Source organism: Parasteatoda tepidariorum, chromosome 5, assembly GCF_043381705.1.
Source record: "Parasteatoda tepidariorum isolate YZ-2023 chromosome 5, CAS_Ptep_4.0, whole genome shotgun sequence".
Taxonomy (NCBI): domain Eukaryota; kingdom Metazoa; phylum Arthropoda; class Arachnida; order Araneae; family Theridiidae; genus Parasteatoda; species Parasteatoda tepidariorum.
In genome coordinates, this window is record NC_092208.1 from 6,338,681 (window position 1) to 6,353,887 (window position 15,207).

Below are 15,207 nucleotides of genomic sequence, written 5' to 3' on the forward strand. Positions count from 1 at the left end.
GCATTTCCTCCACTATATATATATATATACGGGATAAAGATAGCCAGTATCATCCATGCTATGAAAATATGGCAAAATATCAATATGTTATTTGAAAACGAAAAGCGTTTATGATCCTATAGTCATCAATCTTTGAAAAGTTCCTATAACGCTGCCTTATTATGGCTCATAAATAGGCACACAAATAGTGAATTATCCACCGATTTTAATAATTTCTATCGTAAACAAATATCACCAATTTGGAGATTTTTTTAAAAAATTCTTTGAACAAATAGTTTAGTTATTTGACGATTTTAAGTGCAACTCTTATAATCGAAATAGTAGCATAACTTAAAAATTTTAGGTTTACGTCGACTTGAAGATATTCGAACCATTATATTCTTTGGCGAAAAAGCTTCGACTAACATCCTCAACTAGTTTCATTGATTGGCATATAATTAGATATCGTTATGGAGATGCTGAAGATAACTAAATGGAGAGGAAAAAGTTTGTTTAGCAACAAGAAAAAAGCGTTTCTTTTGTTTGTCTTATAATAAAAGGACCGACCTTGGAAGATTCGGATGAGATCCAAAAAAGAATGCGTTCCTCGTCAGGAAGCATTCTTTTATGTCAAGTGAGCAGAAAAAATAAGCCCACTGATGAATCTGGGGTTTTTCGTTTACTTCTGAGTTATTCTGACTCCCCTAACCAGCTGTGACACTTTTTTTTGCTTCACCCATGTCACATTCTAAATATGACGCCATTTTCTTTATTGCAGGCTTCTTCTAATGTTATGACAGTTCTTAGAGTTATGGAACTTTTTCCGTTGCTGATTAAACGTTGTGTGATTCTTCTACAGTTAAATAAAATATATGGAACAGAGTTATAATATCAGTTAGGGGCAGGTTATTTCATCACGTTCCTGCCTGGTTGTTTTTCTCAGAACGAGATTCGAATTACAGTCCCTGGCATACATTATTAGACGCGCTCTAATATTCTATGTAAAATCTTAATTATCAGGTGATACTATACAGCTTTATTGTTTTTACAAGACTTTGCCCTTGTTTACGTTCTTGTATCAATTGGTTAACTAAGACGATATATAATATAAATTCGACGATATGTTATATTAATATAGAACATTTATTACATCAGGTATTATATTAGTATATTATAATAATTAGACCAAATAATTAGACGCATTGTAGTTTTTTATATAATGGCATGTTTTGCACGAGTTTATATGCAATACTTTTATATTCAAACATACATGTAATGGGTTTTTATTTAAGAGATTTGTATTTATTTTTAACGTATTGTATTACAATGTTAACCAATTGATACACGCACATAAGTGTAAATCCGTTTTCAGCCGCATAAAACAATAATGCTGTATAGTATCACCTCATAATTAAGATTTTACATAGAAACCTATAGTACGTCTAATATTTCTGCCAGGGACTGTAAAACTATTATTCCATCCTTGTTTTCTGATTCCTTGATAACAAATGCAGTGCTTTTTTTTCTATTAAGTCAGAAAAAGCAACTATTCCATTGTTATTTTTTGATGATTAACTGTCCGTATCATTGTTATTTCCTAATCCATAACAAGTCTGAAAACGCAACTATTCCATTGTTATTTTTTGATGATTAACTGACCGTATAATTTTTATTTCCTAATCCATAGCAAGTCTGAAAACTCAACTATTCCATTGTTATTTTTTGATGATTAACTGACCGTTTAATTGTTATTTTCGAATCTACAGTAAGTTTGAGAAAAGCAACTATTCCATTGTTATTTTTGATGATTAACTGACCGTTTAATTGTTATTTTTGAATCGACAGTAAATCAGAAAAAGCAACTATTCCATTGTTATTTTTTGATGATTAACTGTCCGTATCATTGTTATTTCCGAATCCATAGCAAGTCTGGAAACACAACTATTCCATTGTTATTTTTTGATGATTAACTGACCGTTTAATTGTTATTTTCGAATCTACAGTAAGTTTGAAAAAAGCAACTATTCCATTGTTAATTTTTGATGATTAACTGACCGTTTAATTGCTATTTTCGAATCTACAGTAAGTCTGAAAAAAGCAACTATTCCATTGTTATTTTTTGATGATTAACTGACCGTATTATTTTTATTTACTAATCCATAGCAAGTCTGAAAACGCAACTATTCTATTGTTATTTTTTGATGATTAACTGACCCTATCATTGCTATTTTTGAATTTACAATAGATCTGAAAACTCAACCAACCCATTGTTTATTTTTTGATCCATAGATATTTTTTTTCCTTGATCCATTTCATGTTTTACTGTTATTTGTTACTGTTATATATAGTCTGACTCATGTGTCTTCTGTTCTACTATTATTTATTTTTCAACACCCAATAAACATACAAAATTTTCCCCCCTAACCATTACAGGAACATAGCGCGCTAAAAGCGGATGGAGGCATACTGCAACCCCCCCCCCCCGAAAAAAAATACTTTAGTTGGATTTTCAATAAACTGGTTTTTTTAGTCAACTGTAGTTTCATTTGATTTTTTTTTCTTTTTCAGAAACAAAAAATGTCTCGCCTATCATTTTAATTAATTCGAAAGCAAATTTGAATCAGTTAATTTGGCATGACACCCCCCTTCAATTTTATCTTTTTCTACAGTGTTTAGACTATCCCTTATACTGTTATTTTCCGTCTCACTCAGAGCTAATTGTTTTGTTATTTTTTTATCCACAATAAACATGGATACGCAAATACTTAACATTATTTTCTAATCACACTTAGCAGTTCTTCAGTTTTTCAGTCAATCTTGTTGATTTCTGCTTGGTTCGTAATTAACTCTTCCATTGTTAATGACCCTCCTCCCCAACGCATTTCCTCCACTTCTTTTTGACCTGGAAATAACAACTTTACTATCATCTGTCTCATAGTTGTCTTTGTTATTATTTTCTGACTCATTGCTGACTGCCCTATTATTGTTTTAAACATAATGGGATGCCACAACAGACATTACATATATTTTTCCTAGCTTTTAAAATTTCTTTAACTTATTTTTTTTAAATCATTCTTAATCAAAATTTAATTAAATTAAACCAATTATTATTAAATAAACGTATCTTTGAAAATGTTTCCTAATAAGTTTTTGGATGGGTTATCTTAAATTAAAAATATTTCTATTGTTCATAAAATAAAAAGGCACTGCGCCAGCTTTCTCGTCTACCTCATGTACATTTATAGGATAGAAAACTAAAATCTGATAATATATTTTCATTTTATTAAAATATTTTTAAAATAGCATCGCTTAAAAACTACACTAATAAATGCTATTAAAAGTTTAAGTTCATCACATGAAAAATTAATTAATCATAAAGCTCACTATGATACCACAATAGGCATTGCATGTTTTCTTGCTTTTAAATTTTTTTAAAAATCATTCTTAATTAAATTTTAATTAAACTAAACCAATTATTTAATCTTCATTACATTTTATAAAAAGCGAATAAAAAATATTCTTTTCTTTTCTTAACAATCAGTGTAACGGCTAACTTCTTATTTCAATACTAATGCAAGACTCATTAATTCACTGTCGCGACGAAATCGAAAACTAAAATCTAATTATAACTCTTAATTTCTTACCACATAAATTTTTCAGTTGCATGGTTATACTAATTTTCACAGTCTTGTTGGCGATTCGCTTTCGCCAAACTATTTTCAAATTTAATATTGATTATGGGTGGTTGGCTTTATTTTTGGCTAAGTTATCTTTCGATAAATCGCCGAACATGGTTCACATGCTTCTATTTGTTCGTTGGGAACAATTCATTTACTTTTAATTTTGAATTATTGGTTTCTTTATTTTATAATTTCGGAATGTGGCCATGTTCTTTATAATATTTATCTAAAAAATTAATTTTTCCTAAACTATTTCCTTCATTTTCTGGTATAAATATCCCTACATCATATCCAAATTAAAATATATCTGAAATGGTCATAATACTTAAATTCTACAAAGAAACTTCGTTAAACTATGAGAAGAATTTGAACTAAACTGCCACAAAACATAACAACAATCCAAACGCAACTGTAAATACGTAAACAACTTGCGATTTGTCATTTCAAAACCATGTGTATTCCAAAAGAAAATGTTTTAATAAACTCGTACAATTTCAACAAAATTGAGCATAAAAAACTCTTCGTAATGTAAAAAATTAAACTTTTTTTTAGAAGAAAATAGTTTTAAAAAAACTTAATGAAATAAAACTTAATATCACAAAATGAAATTTAATTAATAAGTAGCTTGTGTTTTTGTTCCTTTTGGAAAAATGATCATGTCAATAATTTTTTTCCATAAATTTGGTATAGTTTTTTTTTTAAACATTTATTTTTTTTAATTTTATCGTGCATTAAATACTTAATTAATAATGTCACGCTTTTCATCTTCAAGTTTCACTTAAAAATGTTTTTTTTAACAATGTCAAGAAAAAAGTATCAATTTGTTTAATTACTTACCAATAGATTTATTCTCATTCAGTAAATAATTGGGTGATATAGTTGGTTTGTTTTTTGAAGTTATACTTCTTATGCGACTTCCAACAAGGTTGCGTTAGACGTTTAACGCTACATTTTTATTGGCCGGGAAATCACGTGGTAGGATCCAGTTTTCCCTCATTTATTTCACATTGTTTTGGTACTCACTAGCATAAAAATAATAAAAGTCGTAAAAGTATTGTTTTTCTATAAATATTTTAGTTTGATTAGATACACATATAATTTAATAGGGTAGTATTTTTTATTTTCAAATTCAGTGCATAACATTTGTAAAAAATGAGTGAAAACAATCCCACGGACAATGCGACGGATTTAAGGTTATGTCAAGGTACGTCTCTTGTGAATATCAATTGATTGTTAGGTTTTCTCTTTTCTAATTGCCATTTATATTTCACCAAATGCAGCCATGAGGGATGTTAAATTATTTATTGCAAAATCTTTATTGCCACTATCCACTGCAGGTTCACAAGCTCTGGCAGACGTTACTGGTGAAGAAATTGATTATTGTGAGCGGCCTGTGATCCTTGCAGGAGATTTTAATGTGAATTTCTCGTTACCTGAAGCTGAAACATTATTAACCTTCCTTAAAGACAAATTTGGATTGGAAATGATAAATGGTAGGAATGATCCAACAACCAAAGGGGGAACTACCATTGATGCAGTTTTTGCAAGAAATATTGAAAAAATAGAACTCAAACATTTCGTATCTTACTTTAGTTATCATAATCCCATTGTAAATGTTATAGATTTGGATATTTCTCCACTCGAAAATGATAATTAAAAGATGCGATCAATTGTGAATTGTAAGCATTGTTAATATAGTTTGTCTTAAAGAAACAATATGATTTCACTAAAAATCAATTTCTATCCCTTCTTATTTTCATTTCCACATTACGAAGTTTCACTTCTTACGCGCGGAGGGACTCCACGTACTATTTTTTTTCTTTAGATCTGTTTAGATATAATTCTTTTGCGTTATAGATTTTTATTTCTCAACTCCTGAAAGTGAAATAAAAAAGCTTATGACTAGATTATTTGTATTATCCAATTAATTTTTCAACAATTAATGCGTAAATTATTATTTTTCACTCCGTGCCTTGTCAAAAAAAAATTTTTTTAGTAGGTAATTACTATAATATTTTTTGGGCTATACTTTGTGGCAAAATAGCTCCAGAGAAATTTTGATTATATTACTCATTTATGAAACATTTATGACAAATAACAATCTGGAAATCACAAACATTACATGTTTTAATGAACTAAATTTCGTTCAACAACGGGAGGTTTTTTTTCTTCCCTTTTTGGAAAAATAATAGTACGATGAAATTATTTTACATGAAGAAGTGATAGTTATTTCGTCACCTTAACGAATTATTCAGGAAACGGTTTCGTCACAAACGAATAAAGTTACGTGAAATTTGAGTACCCATTTTTTGAAGTGTACTTGAGAGAGTGATATGGTCAGGGCAAAGAACTAATAGATCAAGGTAAAGTATTTTAAACATGAAAAAAACATGATTTCATTTTCAACTATTCCTAAAGCGTACACTTTATTTAAATTGTGGAAATAATATAGTTTAATATAATCTAACTTCACGAGAATTAAAAAGACCTTCTCATGCTTGAAGTTGTTTTCTGCACTTTCTTCATCAAGGAAAATTAAAAGGTTACAGATAGAGTACCTCAAACTTGAAAAGTTTTAATTTAAAACTACGTATGCATACTATCTTTCTAAAAAGTAAGAAATCAACCTTTAAAATTGGCAAATATTTTAAGCATTTTTAAAAAAAATATTAATCCTCTAAAGTTCGCTAATTTGGCATTGTTTTTTCAATAAACGGATAATTAGCACTTATTGCATATATTTACTAGCTTCACTAAACTGAAAAAGTTTGTAAACATTAAGACCATAAATAACACACTTTTCATTTTCCAATAACTGTGGCTTTTCTGAGGGTAATATAGATTTATAAATAAGGTGCTGAATAAAAACAAAAGAATTTTTGCTTTTTCTCCTATTGATATTTTACGCCATTTTCATAGTTAACATAGAGGATAAGTTAGATTTGTGAATATTAAATCATTTATTCACAGACACTGATTTCAGATTTTCATTTTCCATCAACAGGGACGTAACATTCTAATCAATTTTTGAGCCATTTTCATAATCAACGTAGAGGATAGCGTAGATTTATAAAAATTAAAACATTAAATTGCAGAGACTTTTAAGTTGGCTGTGATTTTTATTCTTATTGACATTTTGTATTCGTATTGACATAACTCACTTTGCATCATTTTTATAATCAACTGCTTTGGAGCCGCAATGCAATGGCTCAGGAAATAGACTGGGTTTGAATCCCCAGCGATGGCTGGTCGAAACGAATCCGCATCCGGCTTGTACCGACCACTGTGCTGGCTTGAAATATCCTCAGCGGAAGACGAATCATTGGTTAGAGTCCCTTTGCCGTCAGTCCAACAATGGGAGGTTCTCGTGATCTTCCTCTCCATGTAATGCAAATGCGGGTTAGCTCCATCAAAAAATCCTCCACGAAGGCAAAATTTCTCCCAATACTCGATCCAGGAGTTCCCTTGTCTTCTGGATTGGGTTCAAAACTACAAGACTACGGAGTTAAACAGTAGTAGTTGTAAACCCAAAAATTTGCGTCGGCTGTTCAACGACGGTTATAAAATAAAATAAAAAATCAACTGCTTTGGCAAATAACTGAAACATAACCAACTGATGGGCAAAACTTCAGCAAACAGTTATGAATGACTGTTATAAACTCACGAAAGTTATAAAAATACCACATTATTTGCTGATAAAGAAATATTTTTTTACCAGATGGAAGAATTTTCGAATTTTCTATGTGGGTAAAAAAAAAAATCATTTCGTTCCATCGAGAGCCAAATAAAATATTTCGACATTCCCAATCGAAAACTCTTTCACCAGCCAATGAAATTTCATAAACCGAATGACTAAGAAACCTCTTTTATAGGCTTGATAAACGGCAAATCGATTGAAGGCGCAATTCTCAAATAATAAGTATGACAAACTGTCAGCCTTTTTCACTTATGTTCACTTTTCCGCCGACTTTAGATGAATCAAATAAATAAAGACAGCGTTTATCGACACATTTTATGAAACCCAAAAATATTAGGCAGACAGTTTCTCCCTCACTCTTCAAACAGAGTGCAGATTGAAGAGAAAAGTGCAACCTCTAAAAGTGATATCGATTAATTTCGCGATTCAGATTGATATTTTCATGCGAGCAAAAGATAAACAGAATGATGTTATCGAACTTTCCGCAGAGAGGCCATCTGTCTTTAAAAGTTCTTTTCTCACCTCTGATACCCTCTCGTGAAATGGCAACGGCAGAGCAGGCTTTATTTTATAGATCGTTTGGGAATCAGAAAAGTAGTCGAACCATTTTAATTATTAAGAAATTTAAGTTTTTCGAACGGAAAATCGTTTCAACAATTTGCATATTTTCTTTATAAATACTCATGAAAGTTGTTCTGATTTATTACACATGAAAGTTGTTCTGATTAAAATGGCAACGGCAGAGCAGGCATTATTTTATAGATCGTTTTGGAATTAGAAAAGCAGAGCCATTTTAATCATTAAGAAATTTAAGTTTTTCGAACGAAAAATCGTGCCACCAATTTACATATTTTCTTGATAAATGCACATCATGAAAGTTTTTTTGATTTATAGGAAGCGTTATTCTATTTTAAATCAAAATAAAGCTCACTTTTTTTTTAAATTTAAAATTGGAGAATTCGAAATAATAAATAATTCGGACTTGCAATTATTCCTCTATAATTTCACTTTATCAATCTTCGAATTAACAAAATCGATATAAAAAAGTGATACCGATTAATTTCGCCATTCAGATTGATATTTTCATGCGAGCAAAACAGAAGATGAAAATAAACAGAATGATTTTATCATACTTTCCGCAAAGAGGCCACCTACTCTTAAAAGTTCTTTTCTCACCTCTGATACCCTCTCGTAAAATGGTAACGGCAGAGCAGGCTTTATTTTATAGATCGTTTTGGAATTAGAAAAGTAGTCAAACCATTTTAATTATTAAGAAATTTAAATTTTTCGAACGAAAGATCGTATCAACAATTTGTGTGTTTTCTTTATAAATGCACAGGAAAGTTGTTCTGATTTATTGGAAGGGTTATTCTATTTTAAATTAAAGCTCACTTTTTTTAAAAATTTAAACTTGAAGAATTCGAAATAATGAATAATTCGGACTTGCAATTATTCCTCTACAATTTCTTCCCAACTGCACGTAAAACATTTTAATATTATTTCGAAATATTTCTGATTTCTATTTTGTTAATTCGAAGACTGATAAAGAGAAAATCTTGATTTTGACTGGTAGAAAAATTTATAAAAGAAGATCTGAAAACTCACCTCTTAGAATATAAATAAATATTTCTGTTACAGAATCCTTACGAGAGATCTCTGTTGTAAGAATATAAATTTGAAAAGATAAAGCAGTTTTAAAATTTTTGTATTGAAATTTTACAATCAGGTTTTTTAGTTTCTTTAGTACGCTGAACAGTTTAACTCTACAGTCCCTGGCCAAATAATTCGACGCGCTATAATATTCTATGTAATATCTCAATTATCAGATGATAATCTGCAACTTTATTGTTTTTACGCGACTGAAACCGGTTTGCACTTGTTTACGTTCGTGTATCAATGGGTTAACATTGTAATGCAATACGTTAAAAATAAATACAAATAGGAAGTATGTAAAAAATCTCCTGTATAAAAAACCATTACATGTATGCTTAAATATGAAACTATTGCATACAAACTCCTGCAAAACAAGTCATAATTAGAAAACTACATTGTGTCTAATAATTTGATCTAATTATTGAAATATACTAATATAATGCTTGATATAATAAATATTCTATATTTATATAATATATCGTCTGATCTGTTTAATCGTCGAATTTATATTATAAATCAACTAATTTAACCCATTGAAACACAAACGTAAACAAGTTCAAACCAGTTTCAGTGGCGTAAAAACAAAAAAGCTGTATAGTATCAGCTGATAATTAAAGTTTTACGTAGAATCTTAGAGTACGTCTAATAATTTGGCCAAAGACTGTAATGATTTAAAGAGCATTTCGAAAACGGCGCGTTTGCGATGTTCCCAGAAATAAAAGTCTAAGCAAGACAGATTGGGAGATTTAGAAAGCCAAGAAAAGAGTCTACCGTTTCCAATCAGTACCTCCCAGAAGAAAGAAGGCCTCAGCACGGATAAATTTAATAGTCCGACGTGACGAACATAAACTGCGCAGTGGATGAAAAATAAGAAAGATGTCACTTCGTTCGGGCTACTAAGCTGCGCAGTGATGGTGACTGCAAAATGTGTCAATACGTTTGGACTACTAAGGGATCGAATTTCTTGTTTACGGTAACCTGTGCTGAGGCCTTCTCTTCTGCAGGACGTATTGGGCCAATTCCTATGTTCAGAAAGGCCATGAGCAAATAATTCAACTAAGTCAGCTTATCTCGCTGCTCGCTTTCTGGTCCTATATTGAATGGTAAAAATTGGATGTTTTGGCAAGTTACCTAACCCCTTCCAATTGCAATCATTAGTGTTATAATATCAAGAGCACTTAAAACCCGTATTAACAACGCAAAGAACGAAATATACAATAAAGAATATTACGAGGATGGACCAACTAATAAAGGGGTCAAAAACACTAGCAGTTGAAAAATGATTATTGCGGAACGTATATATTTCCCCTAAGTGGAGACAGATGGCTCCAGTTATCTGACATTGGCTTTCAGCTTTGGTCAGTTCGAAGACGTGCCAGACCTACTGAAATGGCAAAGAGAGCTAGAAAAGTGGTCTTGCATGGAACTAAAAGCTGTAATCCGTGTTTTAGATCAAAGAGTTGCTTGGACCAATCAACGTAAACGTCGTGGATGTCTAGCGACTGCGACATCCTCTTCCATGATAATGCCAAGTCACATATCGCTTTCAAAACCCTATGCTTTTTTGCAGAATTTAAGGTGAAAAGTCTGGAGCCATACTGCCTAGAATGCTCTAAGGCATGGTTTCTTCTAATATAGGTCGAACAAATTGGTCTTGCCTTCATATATACCCAAGTCAAAATTTCAGATGGTTTTCAATTGATGGAACAACATAATCTTAATGGTAATCTTCACGAACCATTATACTTTTTAATAGTAATCAACATAAGTAACCATAAACTCAATGTAGAAATTCGGACAGATTTATGATGTTCCAACATAAGAAAAGCAACTTGTTTCGAAGGTTAGTACACGTTGAACCATCAGGAATTTCCATCATAGTGTCTTAGAAATCAAATGATGGAACGATCATGAACAACCATCATCCCAATGCAGGAATTCGGACTGATTTATGATGGTTCGACATAATAAAAAAATTGTTTTGATGGTATATTCTTGAGAACCAAAAAGAATTCCCATCAAACCATCATGGAAATGTATGGTCGGAACCATCATGGACCATCACGGATTGTTAGTCCATGAGAGTCAGACTTCTCTTGATGGTTAACCTTCATACTATTAAAGTAGCATTTTCCATCACGGAATGATGGAAGTTTGTTGGCATATCAAAAACCATGAATGTATAATGGAAAATGTTGGATGATGGTAACCATCAAATGATGTTGGACCATCATGAATCACACTGAAACCAGCATAAACCATTAAAATTTTTTGATGGGACCATCAGGAATTTTAACTTGAGTATGCTTGGATAATATCGTGTAAAAAAGCAATCGGTAAGTATAATTCTAAATTTAATTTCGTATTTGTGTACTGTTATCTATAGGGGAGAGTGGGGTCAATTGTAACAGGGTACGATGGTAACAGAGAAAAAATTTCGAGTGTCGGGTTCTAGATTTGGTTCCTAGGTGGAGCACAAGGTGGATTTAATAAATCTGCATGTACACCCCTGCTGGGAATCATTTTTATGTACTTTTGAAAGAGTTACATCACAAAAGATATTTTCATGCTACGTAAGTACTTTTTTTGGTATTAGAATATTATATTGTAACAAAGTAATTTTGTTTAAACAAATAAAAATTATTAACCGAATATGTAAGTGGACACCTTAATTAACATTTCAATAAAAAAAAATTTGTTTTGTTAATTAACTAGCATTGTTTTTAACAAATGAAGCTGAAATGGCGTCTTGGGGACGATTGTAACAATAAGTAAAGGGACGATTGTAACAGCTGAAAATAAATAATCTTATGTTTACAAACCATTACTTAACTCTTTAAGAACCACCAATAGTTTCCTATATCATTTATATTATGTTGCATGTGCATTATTTTATTTGTCACCTTTCACAGCATAAATTAAAATTTTTAACCCCTTAAAGTTAAAAGTTTAACCCTTTAGGTCTCTGCTCATTATTATTTTTACTCCTAAAATATCACTACTATTTTGATCAATAAAAAAATATATCACAACTATGATAATATGTATAATTAACTATGTTTTAGTTGAATTTATGAACTGTTACAATTGACCCCGTAAGTGGGGACAATTGTAACAAGTGCACGACTGTCAAAAATTGTTAATAACTAATATAATAACATTTAAAATAAGGTATTTTCTTTTTCTAGTAGAGGATAATCTACTTTACTCGTCTGTCAATTAATACTAATAATATAATGGATTTTTCGTTATTTAAAAATAGTTAAGTAAGAAATTTTACAATTGACCTCACTCTCCCCTACTAATAAATATTTCTATTACTCCTAAAACAATTTTTCGAATTAACAAAATTAACTCGATCCACAAAGAATGTGAGATATTGCCTGATAGTTTTTCAATTTATGCTAATAAAAGAAAAAGATCAAGTTCTGGTTAGTTCGAATTTCGACCAGTTCGAATATTTTTAGACCTTCTTTCGAATTCTTTGAGTAAGCAAAATCGCTTGAATCACACGGCACTTAAACTTGAGATATTATTTCCAAAAAAAAAAAAAAAAAAGNTCAAAAAAAAAAAAAAAAAAAGTAGAATAAATTTAGTTAAAAAATTCAATTTTTTTTCCTTATTTAAATACAACACTCTTTTTATTAAAGTACATCAAAACCCTCCACATAGAATTTAAAGTTCCGTAGAATTTAAAAACGAAATTCCATTTTTTTTAAAGTATGAATTTAGGAGCCAAAAAAGTTTACGAATCAAAAACTAAATGAGCAGCTTTAAAAATTATATTTAGAAACTGAAAATTAGATTTGCTTGCCCTAATCTGTAATTAACTTTTTTTTACGCAGTACAGTGGGTAAAATAGAAAGCGGGGTGCCTGAATCTAATGATATCTTCTGATCCAATGAGATCCCTTCATTCTATAATGCGATCTTAATGTGTTAAGGAATTGATTTAAATCTGCTAATTTTGGAAAACGATATTTTAACTTCTGTAATCAGATATAACGTGCTTTCTCTGAATAAGCATACCTTATTTTTAAACGGTTAGGAGTTTTGACCTTAAAAATATGAGGGTTGGTGCAAATCAGTAGAGTGTTCTATAATAATTCGTAAAGACAAGAGTAAAAAGATAAATGAAATATTCAAAAATAATAAAAAAAACATCCAAAAATCATTACTTATAAATAAGTAAATTCTTGTAGTTAAAAATTTAATAGCTGTAAAAATAAAAACACTTTACATGAACTGATTTGCAATTTTATGTATTACCAGAACCAGTTTTAATTTTTAAAAAACGAAAATGCTGAAAAGTGCCTAAATTAAGTTCCTAATGCATTTCTTTAAAAATCAAACGACAGAAAGTAAGATTTTTAAATCGAACATTCGAAACAAAATCGTTAACATCGTTAATTAAAATCGTTAACCAAAATTTAATAGTTATAAAAATAAAAAAGAATTTACATGAACTGGTTTGCAATTTTATTTATTATTATAACCAATTTTACTTTAAAAAAAAAACGCAAACGATAAAAAGTGCATAACTTAAGCTATTTAAATGTCTAATGCATTTCTTTAAAAACCAAACGACAGAAAGTAAGATTTTTAAAATAAAATCGTCAACAGCGTTAATCAAAATCGTTAATCAACATTTAATAGTTATAAAAATAAAAAGAACTTATATGAACTGATTTTTAATTATATGTATTATTATAACCAATTTTTTTTTAAAAAACGCAAACGCTAAAAAGTGCATGAAATAAGTTACATAAATATTTAATGCATTTCTTTAAAAACCAAACGACAGAAAGTAAGATTTTTAAATCAAGCATTCAAAACAAAATCGTAGAACATCAATTAATTATTACTTATACACGAATAAATATTTGTAGATGTTTAATATTTGTAAAAATAAAAGCAACTTACCAGAATTATGAAATAGTTATGTTATAATTATGTTTTTATAATCCATTTTAAAGAAGCAGACGATAAAAGACGCATAAAACACTATTTCTGCCCTGCTGAAGTGCAGGTAAAAATCACTTTTGAAATCGTATGGACATATTGAAGAAGAACACCGAATAGTGCTGAGTGCGAGTTGCGATTGTCTAATTTGGAAGAAAAAAAAGTAAGAATGAAAAATCGGGCTCTATTGTTTTCTCTTGGACGGAATAAACAAAATAAGACTTGGCTGTTGTCGCTGAGTTTCTAAATTGAGAAACCTACTTTCCCTATCAAAGATCCCGAGAATTCTGTAGGAAACGGCTCGATACACGAAGCGAATTTCTCTCTAATTCTTAATTACATTTAATGACTATCACAAGGTAGGGGAAAGTTTTATTTAGTAATTAATAGTATGCAAATATTTTAAAGAAAACTGCCTTCGAAGACTGTTTTCAACAAATGAATTTACATTTTGTATGCATTCTACAGACATGCATCCATTCGGAAAGAAAACAGGTTTACAAGCATTTTTTTACAAAGTACACAAAATGGAAAACTAACTTTATTAGTTTTTCATAGAAGGTGTGAAGTTGTTTTATTGAAGTTGGCACTTGGCTCCACCTCCTCGGACGCAGAGTAGTAAGAAGAGAAACATCTCCACTCTTGAAATTGAGACAAACTTTAATGCACACCAAACACAAACAGTTAATTATTTTTCAGTCACGTATCGTTAAATATATTTTAAATTTAAAAACTGCTGTTTCCCAAAAAATTGTCTCAGAAAGGACAAACTATTCACTCAAAAGAGAAAAATATCATAAAAAATGAAGCGAAATATCATCAAATTTATGAAATATTTAATGTTAAAAAAATGCTGATAAAGTTTGCGAAATAAATATTTCTGCCATACGATCTTGAAATAGCAACCTTATTCAGGATTGCTCACATCCTTCCCCCAAAAATAGCGAAATAGTATATCACGTGATAAAGGCGGAAAGTGCCAACTCCTGGTGAACGAACTATAACAATTTGTAGGGAAAATAGCTTTATAAGTATATTTTATGAGGCGCACAAAATTAAACAACTAACTTTATTAGTTTTTTTTATTGAAGTTGTCAAAATAAAACTAATTCACATTTTAGGAACTGAGAAATCAAAGCAAAAAAAATTACATGTTTTCAGTAATTTTTTTAAATTGAATATTCTTAACTCTCTCGGGACCTTTACGGCCCACGGTATCAAATATGAAACAAGCCTG

At 30.2% G+C, this 15,207-nt stretch overlaps 1 protein-coding gene across 2 annotated transcripts in view; it reads right to left on the minus strand.

Moving 5' to 3' along the window:
* Positions 1–15,207, minus strand: part of LOC107440992 (voltage-dependent calcium channel gamma-1 subunit) — a 161,093-nt gene that overhangs the window by 86,075 nt on the left and 59,811 nt on the right. The window contains exon 1 of one of the 2 annotated variants that reach the window (XM_016054150.3): positions 13,932–14,136. The exons of the other annotated variant lie outside the window; for it this stretch is intronic. The gene's annotated coding sequence lies outside the window, so the exon portion shown is untranslated. Of the gene's footprint in view, positions 1–13,931; positions 14,137–15,207 lie in introns of those variants that run through there. 2 annotated transcript variants of the gene reach the window in all.